Source organism: Pristis pectinata, chromosome 11 (genome assembly GCF_009764475.1).
Source record: "Pristis pectinata isolate sPriPec2 chromosome 11, sPriPec2.1.pri, whole genome shotgun sequence".
Classification (NCBI taxonomy): Eukaryota; Metazoa; Chordata; class Chondrichthyes; order Rhinopristiformes; family Pristidae; genus Pristis; species Pristis pectinata.
In genome coordinates, this window is record NC_067415.1 from 52264000 (window position 1) to 52277259 (window position 13260).

Below are 13260 nucleotides of genomic sequence, written 5' to 3' on the forward strand. Positions count from 1 at the left end.
TGCTGAGATCTAAGAATATGTAATGGCACACCCCAGTTGTATTGAAGCTTTTTCTGTTTAATGTGCCACTCTAAAAGCAATCTGGTATGATTAGAAATGAAATGTGTTTTTAGAGCTACAGGTTCTACTTTAGCAACTATTGTCTTGATGGCTGGCAGTAAGAATTGTTCATTAGAAATCATCATTTCTAATGACTTTTTATGTAAGGTTTCAAGTTCCCACAGTTGGGAGATCTGTTTATGCTTTAAATTCAGCTCCAAACGGTCTATTAAATCTTGCTCAATAAAAGGTATATAATGTGGCTGTGATTTCTTATAACCTCTGCCAAGCGCAATTAATTTTGGTAATCCACTCTTCGATTCTAAAGAATATGTGACTTTGTACATCTCTTTTACGATTTCTGGAAAATAATTTAATTTAATCTCTAAGCAATGTTTTCTTATGCACATGCCTAGTTTATCTTTAACTACTTCGTTCAGTTCAGTGCCCTTCCCATTATCTACATATTCCAGTAATAATGATGTTTGAGTATGATGTATTGTCCTTTTGTAACAATCCAAATTGCCAGCTAACATCTTTCTTCCTTTTATGATCTCTGAAGGTGCAATGGCATCTTTCATTGAATAAGAATTCATAAAATTCATTAAAGACATCTGAACAACATTTGGAAGGATACCACGTTTATGATTGATTATCTTCTTCCTTAAATTGTCCTCTAATGTTTTCTTATGCTTATTACTAATGAATGACGGTTCAGTTAGAACAATAACTAAGTATGCATAATACTGTGACTTTAGTTGAGAATGTATCAATTTTGGGGCCGGTGGCATGAATGTAGCTCTTGATCTCTGAATTTCTGTAGGCAAGGCCCAGTTAAGTTCAAGTTTTCTTTGTGTGATGTGCCTTTCCAAATGGTTTTTGTTTTTTTCTTCAATGAAATCTGTTTCTGTACCAATGGGCTTTATTTTAGCTGCCCTTGCTTTGATTGGGGGAGGTACAGGTGGTGCTTTAGGTATCATTGTTTCCAATGACTTTTCAAACAAATTTGGAGATCCCCACAAACTTGAAATAAGTTTTTGTTTTAAGTTAATTTCTAAATGATCAACAGCATTGCATTCCATAAAAGGTATATACAATAGTCTTGGCTTTTTATATCCCTTCCCAACTGTGATCAACTTGGGTAAATGTTTCTTTGGCGCTGGACGATAAAATTTTTCATATGATTCCATAACCACATCTGGTAAACAATCTACTTTCATTTCCACACATTGTTTTGTTAAGCATATATTTAATTGATTTTTCTCTTTTGGCTGGAATGCGGTAACAGATAGTTCTTTTAACTTGTTTCTCTCTCCATTCCTAATACCACCAGCATGAGATAGAAAGATTTTTTCTCTTCCCTTAACATCTTTTTCCTGATGAGGCATGATCTTAAGATATGGTGTGTCAGTGCTCTTCAAAAATGAGTTATTTCTTACCATGTCTTCTGACTGCAGTGGTGCATGAACCATATCATCTAAAGAGAGCTTAATGAACAATTTATTACCTGCGATTTTCCTCTTCACATTTCCTTCAATAATTTTTTTATGTTCTACAGTTATGAATGGCAATTCAGTGGGAATAACAGCAGGATCAATTAGCTGTGAAGGAATCCATTTAGGTGAAGGAGAAATGAGTACCTCTGTTGGTCTCTCAAAATTTGAGGATAAATCCCAGCTGTATTGGAGCTTCTTCTGTGTGATATGCCATTCAAGACAGTTTCTCATTTTTTCATCAATGAAAGCTGACTCCACACCAGTTGGCTCTATTTGGACATCCTTTTCTGTAGTTAAGGAGGCTCCCTGTGGAGTAATCACTCTTGCTGATTTTTCAAAGTTAATTGGATATTCCTGGAAATGAGAAATTAGTCTGTTCTTTAAATTAGCTAACGAAATTGTATTTGCAGCCAAAATGGAAAGTGGAGTTGGAGTCATGAGCCCTTGTCTTGCTATAGCTTGATAAATTTTTTCCTTTTCACTTGCTTTGGATGATACACCAGGCTGTACTGGGAGTCTCTCTTTACTCTCAATAGTCTCAGAAATGCAATTTTTTTTTGTGAATGTGTCCATTTTCATTTGCAGTTCTCCAGAGTTCAGTTGTTGCATATTTTCAGTTTTGGTTAATTGAATAATCTCAATATTCCCATTTGCCATATCAATTTCTTGCACAACAGATTCATTCATCAGTTCAGCCTCTGTTTTTGAGGACTGGTGTGCTGAAGCTGGTTGTTGTTGAAGTGCATCAGGTTTATTAACATTCTCCACTTTGTCTTCAGTTGCATTGGTTATTGGTTTCACTTCAAAGTGGGTTTCTTGATTATGATATACTGGCGATTTTTCAACATCTTCGGCTTTAATTTCAACTAATGCAACTGAATCATCCTCAAGGGGAGCTTCTGGAGATTTCTGTATTTCAGCAGCACGTTGACTGAGACCATTCCATTTGTGAGTTACATTTTTTCCCAAATTTAACTTCAGACAAGTGGCCTGCCTTTCATTAAATGTTGGTACTTCAGATCTCACTATGGTTACATCAGCCGAATCTACAGGATTAACTTCCTTGACTGATGGTCTCCACTGATGGATTCCGATCCTCCGCTGAAGATTGAACTCCAAGTCACAAACTTCACTTTCAGTAAGGATAGGTGGTTTTATTTCCTTCACTGTGGGTTCGGCAGATTTTTTTCGTAGTGGTGACAGTGGAAGCATCATTGTTGAAAGTGACTTCCTATGAATGAATGGCAATCCCCACTGGCTTTCTAATGCCATCTGAGCAACGTTCAGTTCAAGTTTTCTGATCTGGTTCTCATCTAATCTTGGAACAACTGAAGGTATTGCTTGATAAACCACATTTTCTCTTTGCCAATCTTTATCCGTTATTCCCTGACTTTTTTTGGTAGTTTCCAATTTTTCGGCAACAAATGGCAAAACAGATTGAACATTTTTTCTGAGCTGGAGTAACTCAAATTTTTCAACATTTTCTTGTGTCAATAAAGCAATTTCCTGAACAACTGGATGTCTGTGAAAATTGGTACTTTTCACCTTTGCATATTTTTCCTCCGAGTGGTAGGTATTAGGAAGAGGAAGTTGATTCTTCAACTTAGAAAAAGCTAATGACTCCATTTGTTTCATCTCTGAATCTGGTAACCCTTTTTCTTGAAAACCACTGTAGTTGCTATTGTTCGTAAAATTATTCTGTGCTGGCATTCTTTCGAGTTTATCAGTTATTGCTCTTGAGGCAAGCAAAGTCTGGCCAGTTGGAGATGATGGAGAAGACATACACTCTGATGTTTCTCTTTCAGTAACAGAGAAATGTGCGTTTCTGGTTGCAGTATTCGAGCTAGTACTTACAGGCCAAGGTGACTCAGATGACCACTGTGCATCTGAATAATGAGCAAAAGAAGAACAGTCATCACTACTGCAGCACGAAATGGTGTCAAACCCCACAGATGTAGACACTGGAGTAAGTTGAGAGCAAACTGGAGTCTGTAGTGTTGACAGAGATTCCAGCTTCTTGGCATTAACACAAGGTATTTTTTTCACTGAAGGTGCAGTACTATAAGAAGTTTTAGTTGTTTGTGTAATGTTACTGAAAGAAGATTCAGGAGTTGATAATTGTGATGCTGCCTTTTTGGCATTCTCACTAAGTGATGACTTAGTCGTTTCATCTTTTGTAAAGTCCAAAGATGATACCAAATACTTCTCAGAATCATGGTTACTATATTCAGTTTCTTTCCATGTGGTGCTACTTCTTGATGTATCTAAACTTTTGTCGTCCAAATATTTATTAGTAATACACAGTTCTTCAGTATTTGTCCATGTAACACTAGGAGTCATTCTCCATATTTCTTCTGAAGAAAATTGGTCAGATGTGTTTGTTCCAACTGAAGTGTACATCCCAAGCAAATCCTGTTTTAAGAATGTTTGTCTGGACTCTGATGAAGCTAGACAGCCCTTTCCCCCACCTTTTAAAGCATCATGTTGGGAAGTGTTATAGGAAATTGATCTGGACTTCATGTAGCTTAAGTTTTCAGATGTGACTGTACCAAATGAATGAGCAGATGTTTTCTTGCAGCAATCACAACTCAGATGATCAAAAAAAGGGGTCTCAAAGGAACTTTCATTCACTGCTTTACTTTCATTCAGAGCTCCTTTGGCTTCTTCAAACATTAATTTGTCAAAGACTTGGGTTGCATTATGTTGTTTTCTGTTTGTTTGCAACACATGGAAATCAATACACAAGAATTAATTCCATACCACTTTTCAATACATTTAAAAACAAAATGCCATAGTCAATTCTTCGTCTTAAGCATGCATTTTAAAAGTACAGTATATGAATTAGTAGGCTGTTACCATTTCACTTCTGAAACATACATTTTCAGGTCTTCATTCAGTAAATGAAAAAACAAATCATGGCAGTCTTGTGGTAGGTGAACTGAACACAGTGCCTACTGTTTCACGAGAATGAGTCAAACCATATTTGTGCTGCACTTGATTTGAATTGGCAAACTACCCAGGCATTCCAGTGTTGGTGCATAGCTGGATATTTAGAACAGGATATCATGTAGCTCTAACATTTGTAAATAAGCTTCACTTTTAATGCTGGTGTATATTTTCACTGCTCTTGAATCTAAGATTTAATTTTAATTTTGTTTTCATGAAGTTGATTTCTGAAATGGCTACCCAGTTGCTGTGATATGAAACTGGACAGGTTAGTGCAACATATCAGGTTCTTCTATCTGTTGAATGACAGGCAAGTGCTCAGCCATAAGTCCTTCAATGTGAAAATTGAACACTTGAATGCCAACAGCATATTTGCATGGGCAGACTGCACAGGCTGAGAGAGAAAAACCTTCCTGAAAAAATAAATTTATTCCAAGCACCATCTGACAGATCACAATGGTAACTTATATGATCCTGAATGAATGAGCAGTATCAGATGCATGTACAAAGAACAGATTAACTAACTATAGCTCAAGTTCACCTCTGAGCTCTGCTGAACAGACACAGCTACGGACTGTACTGAGCTATAAAAATTCAACAATTTTTGATATTAGGCTACTTACCAGTGAGTTTCCATGTTGCGTTAAGCAGTTTCCTAATCATCTATTTTCCTGGCTAGAATGGATATTCCGTTTGCCAGATCTTTTGCCCAGTCACTTAACTGTCTCTATCCCTTTGTAGCTTCTTCATACCACCTTCAGACTTAATTTCCTAGCAATCTTCACGTCATCAGCAAATTTAGCAACAATACCTTTGGCCCCTTCATTCAACTCATTTGCATAATTGTAGAAGGTTGAAACACTAGGATTCATCCTATATGGCACAGCACTTAGCACATTTTGACAACCAGAAAAGGATGCACTTAAGCCTGTTCCCTGTTAGCCAGCCAAACCTCTATCCATGCTAGTAGATTATCTTTGATGTAGCACTTTATTACAAGCCTTGTGGAAATCTAAATGGAGTACATCCACTGGCTCCTCTATCTGCAGTACATTTTACTTCAAAGAACTCCAACATGCTGGTCAAACATAATTTCACTTACACTGAATTTTACAAAAAGTGATACTGTAATGGTGTGCCACAGGGGTTGGCGCTGGGATCTTTGTTGTCTGTAATTTATATAAATGATTTGAATATGAATGTAGAAGGCATGATTAGTATGTTTGCAGATGATACTAAAATAGGTGGTGTTGTAGACAGTATAGAATATAATGAAAAATTACAGGGGGATCTTGATCAGTTAGGTATGTGGGCTGAGGATTGGTAAATCCAGATAAATGTGAGGTATTGCATTCTGGGGGATCAAACCAGGGTAGGAGTGAATGGTAGGGCCATGGGGAGTGTTCTGGAACAGAGGGACCGAGGAGTGCAAGTGCACAGTTCGCTGAAAGCAGCGTCACAGATAGATAGGGTGGTGAAGGCCACGTTTGGCATGCTGGCCTTCATCAGTCAGGGCACTGAGTATCGGAATTGGGAAGTTATGTTGCAGTTATACAAGACATTGGTGAAGCTGCACTTGGGGGTATTATGTACAGTTTTGGTCACCCTGTTATAGGAAAGATGTTATTAAACTAGAAAGAGTACAGGAGAGATTTACCAAGATGTTGCCTGGACTTGAGGGCCTGAGTTAAAAGGAGAGGTTGTGTAGACTAGGACTTTGTTCCCTGGAACGTAGGAGATCGAGGGGTGACCTGATAGAGGTATAGAAGATCATGAGGGGCATGGACAGGATAAAAGCAGTTTCCCAGGGAGAGAGTGCTAAAAACAAGAGGGCGTAGGTTTAAGATCAGAGCCTAGAGATTTAAAAGGGACACCAGGGGCAGCTTCCTCAAGCAAAGCTGAGTATTTGGAATGAGCTGCCAGCAATAGTGGTTGAGACAGGCACATTAGCAACATTTAAAAGCCATCCCAGATAAGTACATGAATAGGAGAGTTTTAGAGGGCTATAGGCCAAATACAGGCAGATGGGACTAGGTTGCTGGGCAACACAAGCATGAACGAGTTGGGCCAAAGGGCCTTTTCCATGCTATTTTCTAATCTAATGCGACTTTCCCTGAATCTAGGGAACTTTGAAAATTACAAACAAATCGTCAACCATCTCAAATAAAAACAAAGTGCTGAAAATATTCAGCAAATCAGACAACACACTGTGGGGACAGGAGCCAAGTTAAATGTTCCAGGCCAATGATTCTTCATCAGAAATGGACAAAGAAAAAAATGTGCATGTTTCAAGTTACAGAGAGAATAAAAGGAAGACCTATGTTAGGGTGGGCACTAAGGATGTACAGGTGACACAGCTGCTTTTGGCACTCTCAAGTCAATTGATGGATGAAGGCAGTTAGGAAGAGAATAAAAACAAAACATGTCAGAATTGTGAAGTAAAAGTGAATGCTACAAATAATCAATCAGCAGATCACACAGTATCTACAGAGAAAAAAACTGAAATGGCCAATTCTACCACAAACAAAAAGAACTGGTAATTGCTCAATTCGACATTGAGTATTGTGGATTGCAAGAGGCGCAGACGGAAGATGAATTGCTGTTCCTCAAGCCTACGTTGGGCATCATTGACCCTTCAGGGCTCAATTGGCTTGGAATTTACAATGTAACGTATCTTAGGATAGATTATGCAAAATCAATGCAAGCTCCATGGCAGCATGCTTCTTACAGAACTTTAATCCAAAAAATGGCATTATTTAGTCCAATGTTTCTGTGCCAGTTTTTTGTTAGATAGTTTAAAATCTAAATCATATCCCTACTCTTTCTTACTGGTGTAAACATTAATGGTCTACTTCAAATTTCTTTGGTCACATTTTTACTTACAACACACAAAAGCAATACATTTCATGCTGCAACTTCCCATATTGACATTTCCCCTAACCTCTACCTTCAGTTTCTTGGTGACCAATTCAGATTGGTGACCTTTTATCACTAACCCACCAATTAGAAGAATTATAATTGTACTAAAGTAGCACTATTGTGTTATTAGATTTGCAGCACAGATCTGGATTAATAATCAATAATACTCAATATGATTTCAGTTCCCAACATGGTTACTAAACAAATAAAATTCTGTTTAAAAATCTGGATATAAAAAGTTATTTTCAGTGAAGGTGATCATGAATTTTTTGGATCATCAACAAAAATCAGTTGCCTCACTGATGTTCTCCAAGGAAGGCAGTCTCCTACCTTTAACATGACTACATTCACATAAAATGTTTAACTCAACAGATCTCTAAAATATCCTAGCAAGCCACTTAGTTGTTTCCAACCCACTGAGGACTATAACCACCTTCTTTACTAAGTTACAGATACAAATAAATGCCAGCCTTGCCAGAAATGGTGATATATGTAGTGCTTTTACAACCACACTGTTACTTAGATTTCACAGCAGACCACAAAACCAAGCACTGGGCACTGCTGCCCAGTGAAGCTGCATTATAACCTGGAAATAATGTTTGACGAAAGCCACCAAAATCTATAAACACTGTTGTAGTGGGATGCCTGATTTGAGCATATGTACGACGATTTGAAACCGATATCTTTCCATTTTTTGCTTAAAGTGTTCACTTACTTCTTCATGCAATAAATATCCTGTTCAAGACTATCCTCTGATGATTCTTAAGCAAAGAACAGAGAGAAATGTCAGAATTATCAATATGTCAGAGATGCATTTTATGCATGGAACTTGGTTGAATAATATTGGTCAGATATTACATTCATTCCAAAATTACCGTTAATTCCAGGTTTCCAATGTCTTTCACTCTTCTTTAGCTCTTTACAAAAACAGCACTAGAAGTAAACAAATATTTTGTTTTTTTTATCCAAGCAGATAAAAATGAACTTGTAATTCAGCAATAGTATGTACCTACGAAATTTTGAAGGGAACAATATTATTTTTTATATTTCCAAAATGATATCATGGTGTATGCACACAATTCACACACTGTTGCTGCTTATATCTTGTTAAATATTAAAATCACTTAGTCATAATATTCCATTTTAATATGCATTAATGGTTTTTACAGCAGTTGAGTCCACTGGCAAAAACAGTCGTAAAAATGTCAATATTTACCTGCAATATCAGTAGCATCTGAAGGTGGGCAATATTGTCAAAGAAGGCCCTCTGACATGAGCTGAGAAGTCAGCTGTTGTAGTCGCAATATATTGCCGAATTAATTATTCTGCTTTAATTTTACCCAAAGCAACTATGTAATAATACACTAGAATAGTCTCCCAGTGACCTAAGGAAGATCATGAAACTCTAAACCAGGTACAAGGTACATGCAACGATATCAGATAAATTTCCATGTCTTCCCTAAAAAAAATGTGGTTTCCATATGGCAGTCAGCCACCAAATGTCATTTCATATCTGAATAATGCACCTGAATTTTTTTAGTACTTAATTCGTTGACAACTGGACTTAACCTGCATTGCTACCTCAGATTTTCCTTTGCAGCTATGAAAGGAAACAAGTTTCCCACTGCTTGGTATATTCGGTTTTTTTCGAACTGTAAAATGAAATACCAACCCTTCTCTACTGCTTCAGGAATCAAGGAACTCTTATAAAAGATGGAAACTACATTGAAATTGAAACTACAAACCCTCAACAGAAATGATAATCAATGCTTTTGGAGAAGAGGACCCCTGAAATGATCCTTTTCCCCCTTCTCCATTCCAATACCATCACTTCCTTTGCTCCCATACCTTTTTTTCCTAAACTCTATGTTCCCTTCTTTCTTCTAACATTTCTTTTCTACTCCCTCTCCTCCTCTTTTCATGTCCTATTGTTTGCCCATTCTTTAACTACTTTAACCCAAATATTGTAAATATCACAATTTCCTATTTGCAATGACATGGATGACAGATATGTCAAAAATAAGTTTGAATTTCATATCAAGTCTACAAATACTTCCTCCTATATGACAAATTCCATAATCATACCTGTGAGATGGACACAAAATAGTTTTCAAGGAAATAAGCACAGATGGTGGGGTATGACTTACTTTGAGCAGCATCTAGTTGAACATTTTGGAACCTTAAGCCAATTCAAGGACCTCATTTCAATTTGAACAGTGGTCTGCTTCATATGAACTAATACTGACAAAACCATTGTGGGCTGTACATTCAGAGATTCTTCCACAGTGTCCAGAAGGAAAAAATGCGATTAATTGTGCAGGCAACATGTGACAGGTTTTTTGATAGTCATAATAGAGGTGAGCCATTTATGATGCTGGGAGCAGAACCGATAAACATCCCCTTTTACAGGCCACTGGTTACATTGCATAGCAGCAGGTTACCAATGGGAAGAATGTGTATGGCACACTTTCTATTCTTTACCTGAAACTTACATTGAACATTTGAACAAAATAGGATCCCATCTAGCATACCAAGTGGTCTCTCTTTTAATGTCAAGATGTACTGGTACTGCTCCAAATGAAGAAAACAAATAGCAAACAATTTTGGTAGTACAGGAGAAGTTAAGGGATAATCTCATTGAAGCAATAGAATAATAATTTTAAACAGGCTATGTGCTTAATATGAACAAGTGACTGAAATAAAGTTAAAGCCAATGGTTCAAAGACGATGACTTGGATGCCACCTGGTCCTACCCCTCACCTCTCCTCCTTAGTTGCCTACACTTCAGCTGCTTCATTCTCTTCTATTGCTGCCTTTTCAATCCTTTCACAAAATGTTCCAGATTTTCCCTCATCTCTTTTGCTCTCTCCTCTGACCTTGCCAACCCTCCTCTTCATTTCTATTGTGTTTGCTCCATTGAGAATTGTCAGAGGGCTATGTTTTTCTGCCTGATAATAAAGGTTCAGCATTAGAGAAAAGTAAATGCAACTTCACAGTTCAAGAAAGGGAAGTCTCCTTTCTTGAACCGTGAAGTTGCATTTACTTTCTCTAATCCATTAGGTCCATTCTAGAATCTATGCCCTCTAAAGGTCTGTTATTGTCCTCAGCATTTATCATTTGTATTATCTATGAACTTTGAAACTGTGCCCTATGTAACCACGTCTTGGTGGGCCAAACATATTTACTGTACACTTTCTTCCAATCTGGTAAAACCACCATTGATACTATTCTTTCTGTCAACAGCTAATTTCATATCAATGTAGTCATTGCCCCTTAATTTCCACAGGCTTCTGTTTTGCTATTTGCTTTGGAGACTTGCATTACCCACAGAAGGCATCCCAAGATACCACTACAGCATTAGTGCAAAATCCTGCAAATTCACTGGAATGATCAGCAAACCAACTTCAGCGTCTTCTCACGGGTTAACATTTCGAAATAACAGTCTGCTCAACAGAAGCAATGGATCTAATTACAATCCATTGCTTCTGTTGAGCAGACCATGTTATCTGCATGCCCAACACCAGACTCCTAAGCAGGTATTCTATTGCAAACTCTGTCACAGGAAGAGATTACCCAGTGGAGAGGGGAAAAGTTTCAACGATATGTTCAAAACCTCCTTGAAAAGATACATTACCTACACTAACTCTTGGGAATCCCTGGCCCATGACAACTCCATGTTGGCTTTATCAGTCACTTCAAAAACTGGAATGGAAGTCATTCTTGGCTTCAAGGGACCATCTAACATTGTTGTAGTGTGTCTTCTTTACACAGGGATGAGAAAAGCTGAAGATAAGGAAGTCTAAGATTGTGTGATACAAAATCATGCAGAAGGAAAATAGCAGCCCACCCAATTACCTCAAATTCAAACCCTGATTTTTAACTCCAAAGGGAAATAATTTGTTTCTGCCCTTATTTGTCTCCCCTCAGTGTCCTCTGTTTCAAAAAAAACCTCATGCTTATCCAATCTTTCCTGATAGTTACAATTTTCCAGGCAATATCCTCAAATGTCCCCTCTGGACCCTCATCTGTACAATATCATCTTTGTTGTAACATGGTGACCAGAATTGCACTCAGTCATAATTGTATGCATAATGAGTATGGAATATAGTTCTAACGTAACATCCCTGCTCCTGTTCTATGCCTCAGCTAATAAATGATGGAATCCTTTCAATCCCCCTCTATCATTGTTGACATGGCTCTCAAACATAAAAATAAAAAAAATTCTGCATTGTTGAAAATCTGAAATAAGAACAAAAAATGCTAGAAACACTCAGCAGGTCAGGCAGCATCTGCGGAAAGAGAAACAGAGCTAATGGTTCAAGTTTGAGACCTTCTGACAAAGGGTCTGGAACCTGAAACATTAAGTCTGTTTCTCTTTTCAATATTCAGAATGGACTACTCTACACCATTCCATCTAACTCTTCCAGCTCCACAAACCACTTCCCTTCTCACTACATTTTCCCATGCAATGAAAGGAGATGCTACATGTGCCCATTTTTGTCTTCATTTTCCACTGGCCGAAACTGTCCTCTAAGGTGAGGCAGTCATTCACTTGCACTTCTTCCAATTTTGTATACTGCATTCAGTGCTCAGGCTATGGTCTCTTCAACATTGGAGAAAACTAACATAGATTGGGTGACTGCTTTGCTGAACACCACATTCAATAGCAAAAGTGGCTTGAACTTCTGGTTGCCTGTCATTTTAATTCTCCATGTCACTCCTACTCTAACTAGCTGCCTTTGGCTTACAACTCTGTCCCAACTAAGTCCAATATAAGCCCAAGGAACAGCATCTCATTTTCCCAACAAGCAATCTGCAGCCCTTGGGACTCAATATTGAATTCAACAATTTCAGATTGCCAAGCTTTGCCGTTTGTGTGCACTCTGATGTAGTCAAAAATCTGTAACATCGACAGCTTTTTTTCTCTTCACAGATACTACCTGATCTGGTATTTCCAGCATTCTCCTTTATTTCAGATTTCCAGAAACCATCGTGCTCCACCATTATTTTCTACTGTTTTGCTTTTCTCCCTTTATCTGTACTCCTCCTGACAGATCAGCTGTGACTGTCACCCATTTATCACCATCGCAGAGCACCAACTAAATTTCTGACAGACTTGGCATCCATCCGACACCCAGACAGGGAGTGTTCTCTCCACCCCTCATCCTAACTTGAAACACGCGTGGTTTGTTTTCGGTTTTCGAGATCTGATGTTAGATTATCGACCTAAATCGTTAACTGTTTCTCCTTCCACAGATGCCCCCCCCCCCCAAATGAGAATCTCCGGCTCTTTGCTTAGATTTTAACCCAAATGGTGTAAGTTTGTTAACGCTGCGATGACGCGGCTGGTCTGCTGACACGCACCTTGTGGCACAGCAACTGAGACCTCTTCCATTGGTCTGCACTCAGCAGCGCCACCGACCGCTTCTTCCTCCGGCGGAGGGACCACCTCAGCCACAGGGCGAACACCGCGAAGAAGCAGATCGCCGCGGCCACGCCCGTGTTCATCCAGGTGGCAGTGCCCAGGTTGGTGGTCCAGAGCAGCGACATTAAGTCGGAGATGACATCGCAGAAGACGAGGAAGTGCGGTTTGGGCGCCGGCTGGTAACCCCACCATGAGGTGGGAGGGGGGGTCTCTTCCAGCTGCAGCCCAAACACCTCCAGCAGGTCTCCAAACATGGCGGCAGGCAGGCCGGCCGGCCGAAGCCTGCGCCCTCACGGCAGCCGCACTCAGGGAGGACTCCACCAAGTGTTACACAGACAACCGCGGCAGAATCCCTAACTTTCCGCCGAGTTACACCGAATACATTAGAAACGAAAAAGGCGACTGTCCTTTCACCGCTCTCCCAGCCCAGCGAAA